General features: G+C 36.8%; 1 protein-coding gene across 1 annotated transcript in view; it reads right to left on the bottom strand.

Moving 5' to 3' along the window:
• The window catches only part of Zir (dedicator of cytokinesis), a 667,641-nt gene that overhangs the window by 603,576 nt on the left and 48,968 nt on the right, over window positions 1-15,097 (bottom strand). The window lies entirely within an intron of this gene.

The following is a 15,097-nucleotide window of genomic DNA, read 5'->3' as shown; positions in this document are numbered from 1 at the left end:
GGGCAATTATTTCTTTAAGTATACTTGTTTTTCAACATCTGTGTTACCGTTTTTGATATTTTTTCATTTCTTTAATATGTACGCTCAGTTTCAACGACCTGTTCACCATCATGTTAAAATCCTAGCCCCCCCCCCCTTTCCAAAAATTCAGAAATCCTATCCAGTGCAAAGATTATAAGCAGGTGTATTGCAGTACACCTGCTTATAATCTTTTCAGATCCAAAAGTGCACCCGTGCATATTGCCATACTGAATTGGCAAACACATATCTTTTGCGCACAATGACAATCTATTCAAATGATCCTGTAGGATCATTTGAATAGATTGTCATTTTTACGATTCTCCTCTTCAGTTTAGCATCATTTGCAAACAACTAGATATTCACCCTCACCACATTCTAATCATTAACGTTTGTCATTTAACCCCATTCTTATCTTAAATTGTAGAAAAATGGGAATGGATATGAAGCTGAAGATATCTTCGTACCATCAGCATACCATTCTATATAATATCCTGTCAGACCTCTATAAAATCCAGTAATATCACACTGTAGCCATTTCTTTTATCCAACTGAACCATCACACAAATAACTGATTAAATTTACAAATTATTAAAGTAAGACCTCCCCTTTACAATGCTGTGCTATCTTCTACACAATAATCATATTCATCCTTTCTGAATTTTAACGATAAACATTTTTTCCAATAGCTAAACTGCTACACTTAAGTACTGAATAATCAATAATCAAGCCTCCTTCACACACTCTTTAAACCTCCTTCCACTCCCTTGGAATTCTACTAGTACTGATACTTAAACAACACAACCTGACAAGAGAAACAGCCAAATCTTTTCAGCTCTTAAAGGTTAATATCCTAACTAACTGCATAGCTCCCACAGCTTACCACATCTATTTTTCAGTCCCTATTATGTCTATCACTGGATATCTCCACCTGGAAAATATATCATCTCACACAAAATGTTTCTTCGGTAATTGAATTTCTTCTGTTGTTATTAAGCTCCTATCATCTGCATACATTAGTCATAATCATTCCTTCTATAATTCCTGCATACATTCCTTCTATAATCATTCTATCTTTTACTTGGCATATAGTAAAAGAACATTTTTGGATTTCAATTGGTAAATAATCTGATCTCATCCTCTTTATCATACCAGACCATTCATTGTACTATCATTTCTTTTCTTTCTTTTTATTTTATTATTATTTTTTTTATGCTACTTATCTATTTAACACCACCTGATATAAGGCCGAAATGCTATGTACTTGATTAATTGGGTATAAGTTGGTGAGGGGTTTGCAACAGTTCAATATAGAAGTAATTTTTCACAGATGAAGGGATAGAAGTATAAATTCATACTGGGAAAGAGACTGTGAACAAGAAAGTGAGGAGAAGATTTTTTTCCTGGAGTATACAGAATATAGAATGCATTTCCAGAATATATAGTCAGTGTAAAAATAATAGAGTGAACAAAATGACATGGATTTTGTTAGATAATAACTTTTAGTAATGAGTCTTGTGATGCTTTGGAAGTCTGATTATGATGATTGTGATAAAAATAATGTGATGACTGATGTTTTCCAATCAGTCTGCAAACTTACTGATTGTAATATAAATTTTGTCATTCATTCATTTTCTATATAATTATGTACATTTTATAAATAACAATACACCTGTAATTTAAACTACATACCTTTCTTCCTAGCCTGCACATATAACAAATGACTAGTGTTTCATTATAACAAATTCCTGAGGACCATAGGAATTGTTTGCTATAGTGAATGTCTTATAGCATAAGATTATGTATCCATACAAAATTCTATCCTTTGGTTAGGATTAAAAGTCCTAAACAAAGTCCTATCTAACTTTTAGGGCATTGGTTAGGACTTTTCAGTGTTTGATATAGCAGTGTTGCTTATAGTGAGAGTAAATTGCAAGATGAAAACAAAAAGAATCAGCAATTACATTGAACAATTATAAAGTTTTGCATAAAAGCACCTGGACTTATCATAATCAGGAAATTCATGCAATAACCATGAAATTATGGTGATTCATATTTTTCAATGTTGAGTAAACTAAATTTCATCTTAATTTTAGTAAACATCTCCAATGCTAAATTTTATCAAAATCCATCTATCCAAAGCAGTGCTGCCATATGCATAAAAATGGGTACAGTTTCATTGCTACAAAATGCAAAAGATATTACTTAAACAGATATTATTATTATCGTAAGAAGTCAAAGAGATGCTCTCTGGTTAAATGAAATTTACCAAAATCAAGTAGTTTAATTCCTTATAAAAATAAGTCAAGCTATCTTAATTTTCATTTTATTCAGACCATTTGCAAAAGTGCAACCAACATAAAATTATATATTTCTTTAACTCTGGTCAGGATGAGAGGAATTTAATAAAATTTATGATATATGGTGTATGCTAGAACTGTAGAATAGTCGTAGTTGATTCAATTTGGTTCAATCAGAATCAAACTCGCAAATTCGCCTGGTTGACCAAGTGGTTAGCGTATCCGCTCTCCAGCAAAAAGGCTGTGGATTCGAATCCCGCTGTGGGCATGGATGTTTGTGATTGGCTGTAAAAAACTAGTGATGATGATGGGTGGTAAATTGCATTAGTGTGGATGATGATGATGGTAGTTGCAGTTTGTTGTAGTTGGTGGAGACAGAGTCTGGACTTAATGAGTCTGGACTCTCTGGAGATGTTAGGTAATAATAATTCTACGTTGCTTGGTTGACATTTAGTGATATTTGGTATTTAGAATCTCCATTAAATTTTATCAAGCCACATAAAATTTTAGTTTTAGTCAGATGATTTACAGTTTCAAAATTAGCAAAAGCAAAATCAGATGTCAACAGTACATAAGCCAACATGTAAAAACGGGATTGTAAACAATCATAACATGGAGTGTTTTGTAATGCCATTTTCTAGTTACACTTAAGTGGGAGAAGCTGCAAAAGAAGAAGATATAGTGACACTGTCACACTATCAAAATAACTGAAGACACATTGTTTTGTCAATTTTTTTTCATTAAAATAGTCCTAACAAAACCAAAACTGTACAGATGTGATACATTTTAATAATGATCCTAATATAAATTTCATTAAATTCCATTGTGCAAAAGAGTATTATAATAACTATAATTTATAAATGTTTTGACAATAAATAAAAGGGGAGCAGTTGTGGGGAATGGGAAAGATGAATTATTCATCAACCAGTCTTGAAGATACATGCAGTTTTGAACTCAAAATTAAAAATAATGCACTGCACAGCAGCAAACAAATATCACCCAAGGGACATATAACTGTATACAAACAAAACTGATATTGGTCAGAGTTGAATTTTTTATCCTTTATATTTCAGTAATTTTTGCCAAACTACCATGGGATGTCTAGAACACAATTCTTATATTCAAATAGGGTTAATGAATGTTAGTAATTTCATTGGTTTTGTTTATAGATGATATATATAAAAAAAACAATGAGGTGTTCAAAGTTAAAGGATATCAAAAACTTCATTTGTTTTTAGAACAAGTTGATTAACTGATGACCACTCTCTTACAGACTAACTATAATTACTGAGTCTCACAGACATTCTTTTCTCCCTTAATGTCTCTTCTATTTGCATTTTTCATGAAACAAAGTTCTTTTGAAGGCCATAATCAATCCCTCATTTTCTTCCAATATTGTCTGAACACAATCATAAACTGAAAGTTTTTTCACTTGGTTACTATAAATTAAAGTTGGCAAAAAATTATATTCTTGGTTTAATCCTTTATCCAAGCATAAGCAAACAAAGTTTGCACGTGAAGTAACTTAACGACTGGACTACTTGTACACTGAGGCTACTGCCTGCAAATCACTTGCCTCAGTATTCCATAATGCAAAGCACATATCCTTATCGACATGTATGACATGTAGTTCATTCTTAGTATGAGCCTATTATGGAACCACTGTAATGTATTCATCTGTTTTTAGTTACATATTTTTAATCTCCATATTTTTAACTTCCATATACTTTTATCTCTATTCTACTCTCTTCTAAAAAGGTTCTAATATACTCTTAATTTAATTGACAGTCCTAAATATTTGTTTTATAGTTCATTTTTCATGGTCTTAAGCATTCATTTTTAAATTCAGTTATATATTTTTACCAATTATATTTTCTGATGCTGTTTCATCAAATAGCTTAAAATAAATGAGAGTTCTATAAAGGAATGTCAAAAAATTACTCTTCTTAAATAATTTTTCTTTCAATATATGTGTAAAATACCTATCATCAATGTCTTTATTAAACTGGAGTAAAAAAAAGGCAATGATTTAATAAAAGGTACTCCTTTTGAACAACCTACGTTTCGGTAAGAAAAAACCCATTTGCTCATGACAGAGATCAACTAACTCTTCCAATATTGTCTGAACACGATCAACTACTGAAAGTTTTTTTCACTTGGTTATACTATAAATTAAAGATGCCAAAAAATTACGTTAAATGGTTGAAGAAAAGCTTAGAAAATGTTCCTCTAATTGGCAATTAAAACTGAACTTCGAACCATCATTCTTCAGGCAGCCAAGCACTATGAATGCAAATACCATTTCCACAGGGTTCCACAGGCATGAAATATTTTTCTTGCTAAGGTCATCAGACACAACTTCTGCTGACCTGCACTTCCATCCCCTCTCTCTCATCTTAATGACACCAATCATTCCTCCTCCAACACCTGAATAGATTATTATTATTATTATTGTTCCAGGCAACTCCAAGGAGTCGACAGACTCATCGAGGGAGGCCCTAACATCATGTCAAGAACAACTATTTGACATTGACACAGTATCTATCATACCTTGCCTTGAACTCATTCACAGTCGTAGCACCCTCAACAGACTCTGGAAGCTTATTCCACTCATTCACCACTCTCCAAGTAAAAAACCTAGCTCTAACTCCCTTGTCAACCACGTTCTTGCCTAGCTTCCATGCATGGCACCTAGTGCTCCCACCACCAGTCATATTTTCAAAAATATCTTCTGGATCAATCTTATAGAAACCCTTCAGTAATTTGAATGTCTCTATCATATCACCCCTCCTTCGCCTATCGTCCAATCTCTGCAACCCACAAATCTTCAACCTATTCTCATAAGGTTCATTCCACAGACCTTCTATCATCTTGGTCACTCGTCTCTGGATCCTCTCCACTTCCTCCCCATTATGAAGAAACCCTGGTGCCCATAACTGGGCACAGTAATCCAGATTGGGTCTTATCAAGGCTCGATACAGAGGAACAACAACTTGTTTGTCTCTGCATGTTAAAGTATTTTTCAGAAGCCAAGTGATTTGATGACCTGATTTAGTCACTTTTGCAATGTGCCCCCTAAACTTCAATTCCCTATCCACCAACACTCCCAAATCCCTGGCCTCATCAATCTCCTGGAGTACGGTTCCACCAATACGATATACTGCTGCTATTTTTTTCACCCCAAAGTGCATAACCTTACACTTTGCCACATTAAATTGACATCCATTTTTCCTAGTCCAGTCCTCCAAACTATCCAAATCATCCTGTAAAATTTTGACATCCTGTGCACTCACAATTGCTCTACCAAACTTTGCATCATCAGCAAACAAGTGAACACTTCCTCTCAAATCCTTTCCTATATCATTGATGAACAAATTCAAAAGCAGTGGTCCAAGAACAGAGCCCTGCGGCACACCACTAGTCACAAGCCGTCTTTTAGACTCCACTCCTGCATAAACCACTCTCTGGTATCTCTCCTTCAACCACCCTCCTATCCATCTCACCAACCCTATATCTATCCCCATCTGCTCCAGTTTACTGATTAGGGATCCATGTGGTATCCTGTCAAAGGCCTTGGCAAGGTCCAGTAGTATCACTGTAAACACATTACCCCTATCCAGTTCAGCCGTCACTGTGTTATAAAACGTGAGCAAGTTACTGAGGCATGATCTACCCTTCACAAAACCATGTTGTCCCCCATACAATATCCCATTTTCATCTATCCAATCCTGTATTCTTTTCTTGACTAATTTCTCTAAGACCTTGACAATAATTCCTGATATGCTAATCGGTCGGTAATTTACAACAGCAGCCTTGGAATCCCCTTTATGCAGTGGAACTATTTTCCCCTCTCTCCACCCCCTCGGGACTAACCTAGACCCGAGACTCAAATTAAACAAAATGGTCAAGGGTACTGACAATTCTTTAGCTGCTTCTCATACGACACGAGTTGGTATACCATCCAATCTCACAGATGTATTGACATTGAGGTTATGCAATAGACTACTCACCTCCACTTCATTCACCACAATTCCCGTATAATCTACTGGTTTATTTGTTTCTGCAATGTCACCACCTGGATGATATATACTTGCAAAGTGCTCACTCAGTAACTCAACTATATCAACTGATTCAGTTACCTCCCTACAATCGGCATTCTTTAAAATCATTCTTCCATGTACATTTTTCTTTTTACTTGCTACATATCTAAAAAACTGTTTAGGATTCTCTTTAGCCCATGGCCAATGTTCTTTCATAATCCTTTTTTGCTTTTCTTACCACACTCGTTACCCTTCTGGTCTGCACTTTATACCGTTCATGTGCCTGCCAGTCACCTTTCTCCTTAAATTCCCTCCATAGTTGTTTCTTTTTTTTGCAGCTCAAGCTTAATGGTGTTATTCATCCATTTAACCCCTACTTGATTTATTATTCAGACTCTAGGTATACAGTCAGCCATTGCTTCATGCAAACACTTCTTAACTGCCTCCCATGTGCTATCAACTTCTAGTCCTTGCAGTTGTACATGCCATGGCACTGAACCAATCAAACTCCTAAGCTTGTCATACTTTCCAGCCCGATAATTCCACATGTACCCTGTCTTAATTGAACATTCCACACCTTTAGCCACCTCCCAAGTCAAGACCCTATAATCACTCTCACTAATTGGTGGCAATGTGGTCATATTTGTTACAGCCAAATCCTCAGATGTAATTACTGGTCAAGCACTCTCTGACCCCTAGTATTTTCCATTACAGGCTGTCGCAGATAGTTATCCCTTAATAACCGCATAAAATCCAATTCCTTCCTCCCGTGTGTCCTCTCCTCACTCCAATCAATGCGACCATAGTTGAAATCTCCCATAATAATTACCCTCCTTCCACTCATTTCTTCTATTTGCTTGTGCATACTGTCACCACTATCTTTTCCATCACCTGGTCTATAGCAGCACCCAATTGTATATTTAGTTCTGCTAGCCACAATCTCACACCAAATAGCCTCAAATGTGCTCTTTTCTCTATCCTGCAATTCAACTTCTATTCTCCTTGACTGTAGCTCATCAGCTATCATCAACAATACTCCTCCCCCCATTTTATTCTCCCTGTCATTCCTAAACACACTATACCCATCACATTCAATCCCACTAGCTATATTATCTACAGTCAGCCATGATTCACTAATACCAATAACCTGTGGTCTGGAAGTGTCAACCATTGACAAAAACTCTTCCTTCTTGTTCCTAATACTCCTAACATTATCATCATCATCATCATCATCATCAAATTCCTGCCATGTACCCTCAAGGGGTGTACAGGATATGACAGTACTACATGAAAAAATTACATCATTACTAACTTCCTATCTACAATTTTCCTCCAAATCAGTCTGTTACTTGTCAAGACTCCAACATTATCAGATCTTATATTTCTATCGTCTAAGGCACTTTGTACCGTATCAATCCACCTATATCTTGGTCTTCCTCTGGGTCGTTTTCCTGCCAACCTGGCAGAGAACACTTGTTTTGCTAATCTTTCCTCTCCCATTCTATTTAAGTGACCATACCATCTGAGATTAGCTCTGCTAACGCATTCCTGGATGCTGACAATGTCAAGTTCTTTCCTAATATCCTCGTTTTTAATATGATATTGCCATTTATGCCATCTGTTCACGCCTCTAATCTTTCTCAGGACTCTCATATCTGCGGTCTCTAGTCTTTGGTCAAGTGTTTTACTTCTGACCCAGCTCTCAGATCCATAAGTTAAAATTGGTTTGAACACAGTCTTGTATACAGCTAATTTAGTGTTCCGACTAATTTCTTTCTTATTCCATATGAATTTATTCAATTGACTTCCCACAATACCAGCTTTGCTGATTCTGTTGTCTATTTCTATATTTAGTTTACCATCTTCAGTAAAAATTGTGCCTAAGTAGCTGAAATGTTTTACTTGTTCCACAGGTTCTCCATTCACAACACAGTTGACATTTTCAATGATTCTGCCTATTTTCATTGTCTTTGTCTTTTTATTGCTGACCTTCATACCATATCTATTACAACAGCTATTCAATTTAGTCAGAGAATCTTGCAGACTTGTAGCGGATTTATTTAGAAGTAAACATCATCCGCATAAAGCAAAGAGCTGACATTAACATCTCCAATTTTGATATCAGGTTTAATACCACATTCCTTCATAATGTGATCCATATAGATAATGAATAACAGAGGGGATAATGTACATCCTTGTCTCACACCAGATTTAACATTAAACCATCTTCCTGTACTTCCTTCAGTTCTAACTGCTGACTCACAACTCAAATAAAGACTAAGTATTGCTTGATATAATGCCCCATTGACACCATATAACTGCAGCGTATTGAATAGCTTCTCTCTTGGCACCTTATCATATGCCTTTTCCAAATCGACAAAACTTAAATACAGATCTTTGTTATATTCCCATGCTTTCTCGACTATTTGTCGTAAAGTGAAGATCTGATCCTGACAGCCTCTATTTGGCCTGAATCCAGCTTGTTCTTCACCAAGCTTTTCTTCCACAATTCTTCTCAACCGTTTCTCAAGTATACTTGCATAGATCTTGCCAGGAACACTCAGTAGGGAAATACCTCTGTAATTCTCACATTCAGTTTTATTTCCCTTTTTATATATGGGTACTATGAGAGCTCTACTCCAATCATCGGGAATTCGTCCCTCTGTCCAGGCTTTCTGAACTATGCAGTGCAGCCACTGTAAGACTCTTATACCACCATACTTCAGCATTTCTGGTCGAATATCATCTACTCCTGCTGCCTTTCCACATTTCAAGCCTTTGATGGCTTTTTCTACTTCAAGTATGGATATATATTCCTGACTGCATGCCTGGTCAGTGTTTTTTATCACTGTGCTGTCATCACTGCTTGTTTCATTTAGCAGTTTTTCAAAGTAATTACTCCATACTTCAAGGATATCTTTTTCTCCTGTTTTCATTTCACCTTTATCATCTCTAATTCCTTTTACAGCACTCTTTCCTCCATTCCTAAGCTTCTTCAACAACCTCCAGAATATTTTGCCACCTTCTTGATATTTATTTTCTATATTCTTGCCAAAGTCCTCCCATGACTTTTGTTTAGCTAGTTTTACACACTGTTTAGCTTTCTTACATTTGTCTCTGTATTCTGTAAGAGTAAAAGCTGACTTATTTGCCAGGAACTTTTGATATCCTTTCTTCTTTTCCTTCACTGCCTCTTTAACTTCCTGTGTCCACCAGGGAGTTCTGATTTTTTTATCTTTGCACACAACCTCACCACACGCCTCTCTGGCAGAATGAAGCAATGTTTCCTTCAGAGTTTGCCACTGAATCTCCAAGGTTTGATTCCTGTTCTCAAACTCTTTCATTTTCTTTTCAATAATATTTCTGTATTTTAGTCTACAGTTTACATCTGAGAGCTGCTCAACTTTTATTCGCTTTAAAACTTTCTTACATGTTATTCTTTTCAATATGAAATTCAATTTTATCCTGCTCAAGACTAAATAATGATCACTTCCAATTTCAAATCCTCTGTACACTCTGGTGTCCTGCACCAGGGAGAAAACATCACTATCAACAATAACATAGTCAATGAGACTTTTCTTATTCCTTGCCTCTTCTCTCCATGTGAATTTGTGCACATTTTTATGTTGGAACATGGTGTTAGTAATAACCAGTCCATGTCCTGAGCAGAAATCCAACAGATATTTGCCATTATTATTAGCTTTGCTCTTTTCTCCAAATTTTCCCAAAATATTTTTGTATGTCTCACAATCATTTCCTACTCTACTATTTAGATCCCCAACAAGGACCAACTTTTCCTTTTTCATTGTGTCAGTTGCTTTTTCTAAAGCCTCAAAAAATTCCTCCACTTCTACCTTAGTAGAACCTTCTGTGGGACCATAGGCACAAATAAGTCTCATTGTCCAGTTCCCCATTCTCATATTTGCCCACATTACTCTACTTGAGACTGACTGCCATTCAAGAAGATTAGCCTCGTATTTTGTGTTGAATACTATGGCTACTCCTTCTTTTCCTTGATTGTTAGTGCCTGAATATAACATTTTGTATTTATTGCTCAGAAAGATCTCACCAGTTTTGGTCTTTTTTGTTTCAGTCACCCCTATTATGTCGATCTGGTACTTATCTAATTCCTCAGCTAGCTCCATTTCTTTGCCATTCAGGCTTCTTACGTTGATAGTACCGATCTTTAACTCTGGTGATGTTGAGTTGGGGTTTGTTTTCAGATTTGTTCCAGTAGCTGACTTTTCGCTGTTCGCCCTGGTTCCCTGGCGAAAACAACGGGGGCCTTGTTTAACCGGGCGACGCCCCAGCCGGCATGAAATTTTGTCATGTTGTACCATCATTTTTTATTTTGGTTTAACCAATAAGAATACAATTTGGTCGGCTAAATCCCAAATTGCCAGCCCATCCTCGTTCGTTCAGTATCAAAGTAGATACCCAACAGGGTGCACCACGAGAAGGTGAGGATTGGACATTAGGTCAGAAGCCCTGGTCGGTTCTCCGCATTCCTTTAAAGGCTATGTGGAGGTCTCCTCTCAGTTATACAGCTTTGACCCTCAAGCACCCCAAGCACTCCTAACATTAGTGTACATGAATTTAAGACCCCCATTAGCCCCAACCCTACCTTGATGCCTTATATTAACAATCCCACTCTGATTTGTTGTCCTTATTTGCTCGGGCATATTATATTCATTCATACATTCAACTGCCTCCCTAAGGACTGTATATCTACCCCCTTAATATATCTAGTTTCCCTGAATTTGCACATCCATTACATTCAGCAACACTTTCTCAAGTCTTCTTACACAGTATCCATTCAAATGCAAGCCATCCATCTTATATAGATCCTTTCGCCCATCGAACTCACTCCACACATCCACAAATTCCACACCACTCGTCATACATAACCCACGCATAAAGTCATTCGCAATTATGGCCTTCCTTTTAAACATTTCACTGTCATACCATGGCAAAAGACTAATCATTCTAACTCTCTCACTCTTTTCTTTTGCTACCTCAAACAATTCAATCAGGTCTTCTATCATTTCCATTTTATCTCCTTTCAAATCATTTGTACCTGCCACAACAATCATTTCTTTCACCCTTTCCTTTTGCTCTCTAATAGACTCAGTTACATCCTTTATGGTCGCACCAGGTTGGTATGATTTTGTCAAATCCTCTACTAACACACCTCGTACTAACAAGTCTCCATACAGCACTCTATCCTTCATTTTGTTCATGTTCACACTCAGACGCCTATTTTTCCTGTCATACTTTTTATTATTTGTTGGTTCATTCAGTCAACTTTTGCTCATACACTCTAGCTGCTGTTTTGCCATTTGTATCGCACCATTCAACAACGCGATCTCACTCATTGCATCTATCTCATCTTTTTTATTCTCTGTAAAACTATTAATACTATCATTCACACTCACACAATTCTCTGGTACAACCTTGCCGATTCTTGTCATATCCCTATTTTCTTCATTCTGAAGTTTGACAAAAATATCACACTCACGATCCGAAATACACTTTAATTCCTCATTCTCCCTACATTTTCTACACACATTCACTCCTTTATTATCATCTAACCACACTCTGACCGCACTCCGCAAAGTGTACATTTCGCAGATAGTACACTGAATCATCTCCTTTACATTACCGTTCTTGAAAGAAGATGGCGAACCATCATTACTGGCCGCCATTTTCCTTCGTACTGGAGCCATACTTACTAGTAACGTATTTTATCAAATTATAAACACCAAAAACACACAAACAGACGCACTAAGATATGCAAGGCAAACAAAACTACGCAATATTAAAGTAAATTTATCAACAATAACTGAAAATAATGCTTATCTTATCTGGAGCTTTCACGAACACACTACGAATCCCTCTAGCGGCGACTTCCCGACATAGATTATGTTATAAAACACTTTAGTACACTAACTACACTAATAAAACTACAATAATATACTAAAATTACACAATTAAATCTAACAAAATATTTATAAATCAACAAAAATCCCAAATCTTTCAGGAGCTCTCGGACAGTACGTCCTTTCACCAGCTAGCCTCGACACCCCTATGCCAAGGCAAATTACCTCCTACCATATCAGAATCAGAGTACTGTATAACTCCTGTAGTTTTTTTAAGCAAGAGACATCAGAAAACTACTAACAACCTGAACATTAAAAAGTCTTCTGATCCAGATAGCATATCTCCTGTTGTACTAAAACATTGTTCTCCAGCTAACGTCTGTCTGTTTATCACATTTACAATCTTTTATACGTAGTGGTACTTATCCTAATGTATGTAGTACTCATATATCCAGTCTATTCAAAAAACGATTATTACTATTATTATTAAGAGGGATCTCCAGGAAGTCAAGAACTCATTGAAAGAGGCCATACTATTCACACTGCCATACCTGTTCTTGAATTCATTCACGCTACTTACACACACAACATTCAATGGCAATCCATTTCACACACACACACACACTACTCTATGAGAGGAAAATCTAGCCCCAACCCCCTTCTTGACAGCATTTATTCTCAACTTCCATGGATGCCCCTGAGTCCTCTCTCCACCCTCCATAAAAGGAAAAATTCCATCTACTGAAATTCTATATGACTATTTCAGAAGTTTGAAGTCTCAATCATATCACCCCTCAACAGCAAATAATTCAACTTTGCTGTAATAGATACTTCATTGAGTGACAATATAATAATATTTTTAAAACTCTGTGGCTATACTGAGGGAGAGGAGGCCGATCCTGAGGTTATGCAAGGCATACTTGAAGAAGACTTATTTGAATTAAGCAGCTTGAAAAAATGTTCCATGTTTGGTCTCTACAGCAGTGTTTCTGAATTATGTAAAAATATATTAACATAATTAAAACAACAAGAACATATTCATGGTAGTATAGTTTACAACCTATTGTGGGTGAGATTACTGGTTTTTCCCTTTCAGTCGTTTCTGACCCTAGGTGACTTTGTAGGCATTGCCCACAAAGTGTTCCTGGTGAGATTTTTACAGAGTAGTTCACCATTGCTTTCCTCAACCCTCCCAATTTTATCTGGAATCGGAACTGGCATATGGCTGGGACGTATTCATGACTGTGTTCATGGGGACGGTTTGCCTGTTCTGGAGGATGAAAAACCAGAGTTTCTGGGTGAAAAAACCCCCTACCTCTGTATGAGACCAGCTAACCTTTCATCAAAAGAGATCAAATAAAGGTTCCTCACGTCACTGACAAGAATCAAATCCAAGTCTTTCTGACAAAGGGCTTTGTCTATACTAACTGTGCTATGGAGGCTCCAGTGAATTATATATAGCTTCGCAACCATATGCCTGGGGAAGGAATGTCCCAGGTTCGATTCCTGTGAGTGACATGAGGAGCTGAAGGATCTTCCTCAGCCATAGCTAAGTTAGCCGATCTTGGGCGTGGGCAGCAGGTTTTTTTCCCCAGTTTATCCTGGGGTTTTTCATCCCGCAAAGCAGGCAAACCGGCCTTGAGAACTCAACACTACAGGACACAGGATACACCAGGGCATAGGGCTGGCCACCTTATCCTGTGAATGGTTTGAGGTCTGATGATTAAAAAACTCTAGACATCGCAAGGTAAAAGAGGGTAAAAGGAAGATGAGATGATATATATATATCTCATCTCATCTTCTTTATACCCTCTTTTACCTTGCGGTGTCGAGGGTCCAATGATCATCGGACCTCACTCCGTTTACAGGATAAGGTGGTCAGCCTTATGCCCCGGTGTATCCTATGGCCTGTAGTGTTGAGTTCTCAAGGCCAGTTTGTTTGCTTTGCGTGATGAAAAACCCCAGAATAAACTGGGGGAAAAACCCTGCTGTCCACGCCCAAGACTGGCTAACTTGGCTATGGCTGAGGAAGATCCTTCAGCTCCTCACGTCACCGACGGGAATCGAACCTAGGACACTCCTTCCCCAGGCATATGGTTGCAAAGCGCATAGCCACTAGGCTAACTGCGCGGACGATATATATATATATATATATATATATATATATATATATATATATATATATATATATATATATATATATATATATATATATATATATATATATATATATGTGTTAAAGATACCAAGCAATTTTATAAACTTGGTGTTAATCCTTTTTCCCAAGTAAGCAAACAGACCGGTAAGTCAAGTTGCGCCTGAAGTATTTTCAGGTCTGAGGCAGCTCGCGGTAAAGGTGGAGTAAACTCTGATCACTTTTCCTTAGTTAAAAAAACTTTCTATATATATATATATATATATATATATATATATATACATACACACACATACACAGAGACGTAGCTAGGGGGGAGGGCGGTCCGACCCGGGTGGCACTTTGAACCTTTTTTGAACTTTTGCAGTTAATTCTAAAATACAGTCTTGAGAACTCATTTCCAATACCAATGCGAAATTTCGTCACAATTGCTGTACATGTTGCTATTTGTGAGAGGAGTTTTTCTAAATAAAATTGATTAAGAATTACCTACATTACTATGAAATAGACTTCGCCAATATCATCGATAATTCTGCTAACCAAAAAGCAAGGAAAATAACATTTTAGAATGTTGAATTAAAGTTTTACTTCAAAAATAAACATAGTGTTTTAATTTATTTCCCTATACGTCGTTTTGACTTTTTTGTAGTATTTTTTGTATTGAGAGGGGGGGGGCAGCAAAAGCTCCAGCTACACCACTGTATG

The sequence above is a fragment of the Typopeltis vanoorti genome, chromosome 18 (assembly GCF_054136105.1).
Source record: "Typopeltis vanoorti isolate ZY-2024b chromosome 18, IOZ_Tvanoo_1.0, whole genome shotgun sequence".
Classification (NCBI taxonomy): domain Eukaryota; kingdom Metazoa; phylum Arthropoda; class Arachnida; order Uropygi; family Thelyphonidae; genus Typopeltis; species Typopeltis vanoorti.
The sequence above is the reverse complement of the archived record's forward strand: the minus strand, read 5'-3'. Positions and strand labels throughout refer to the sequence as shown.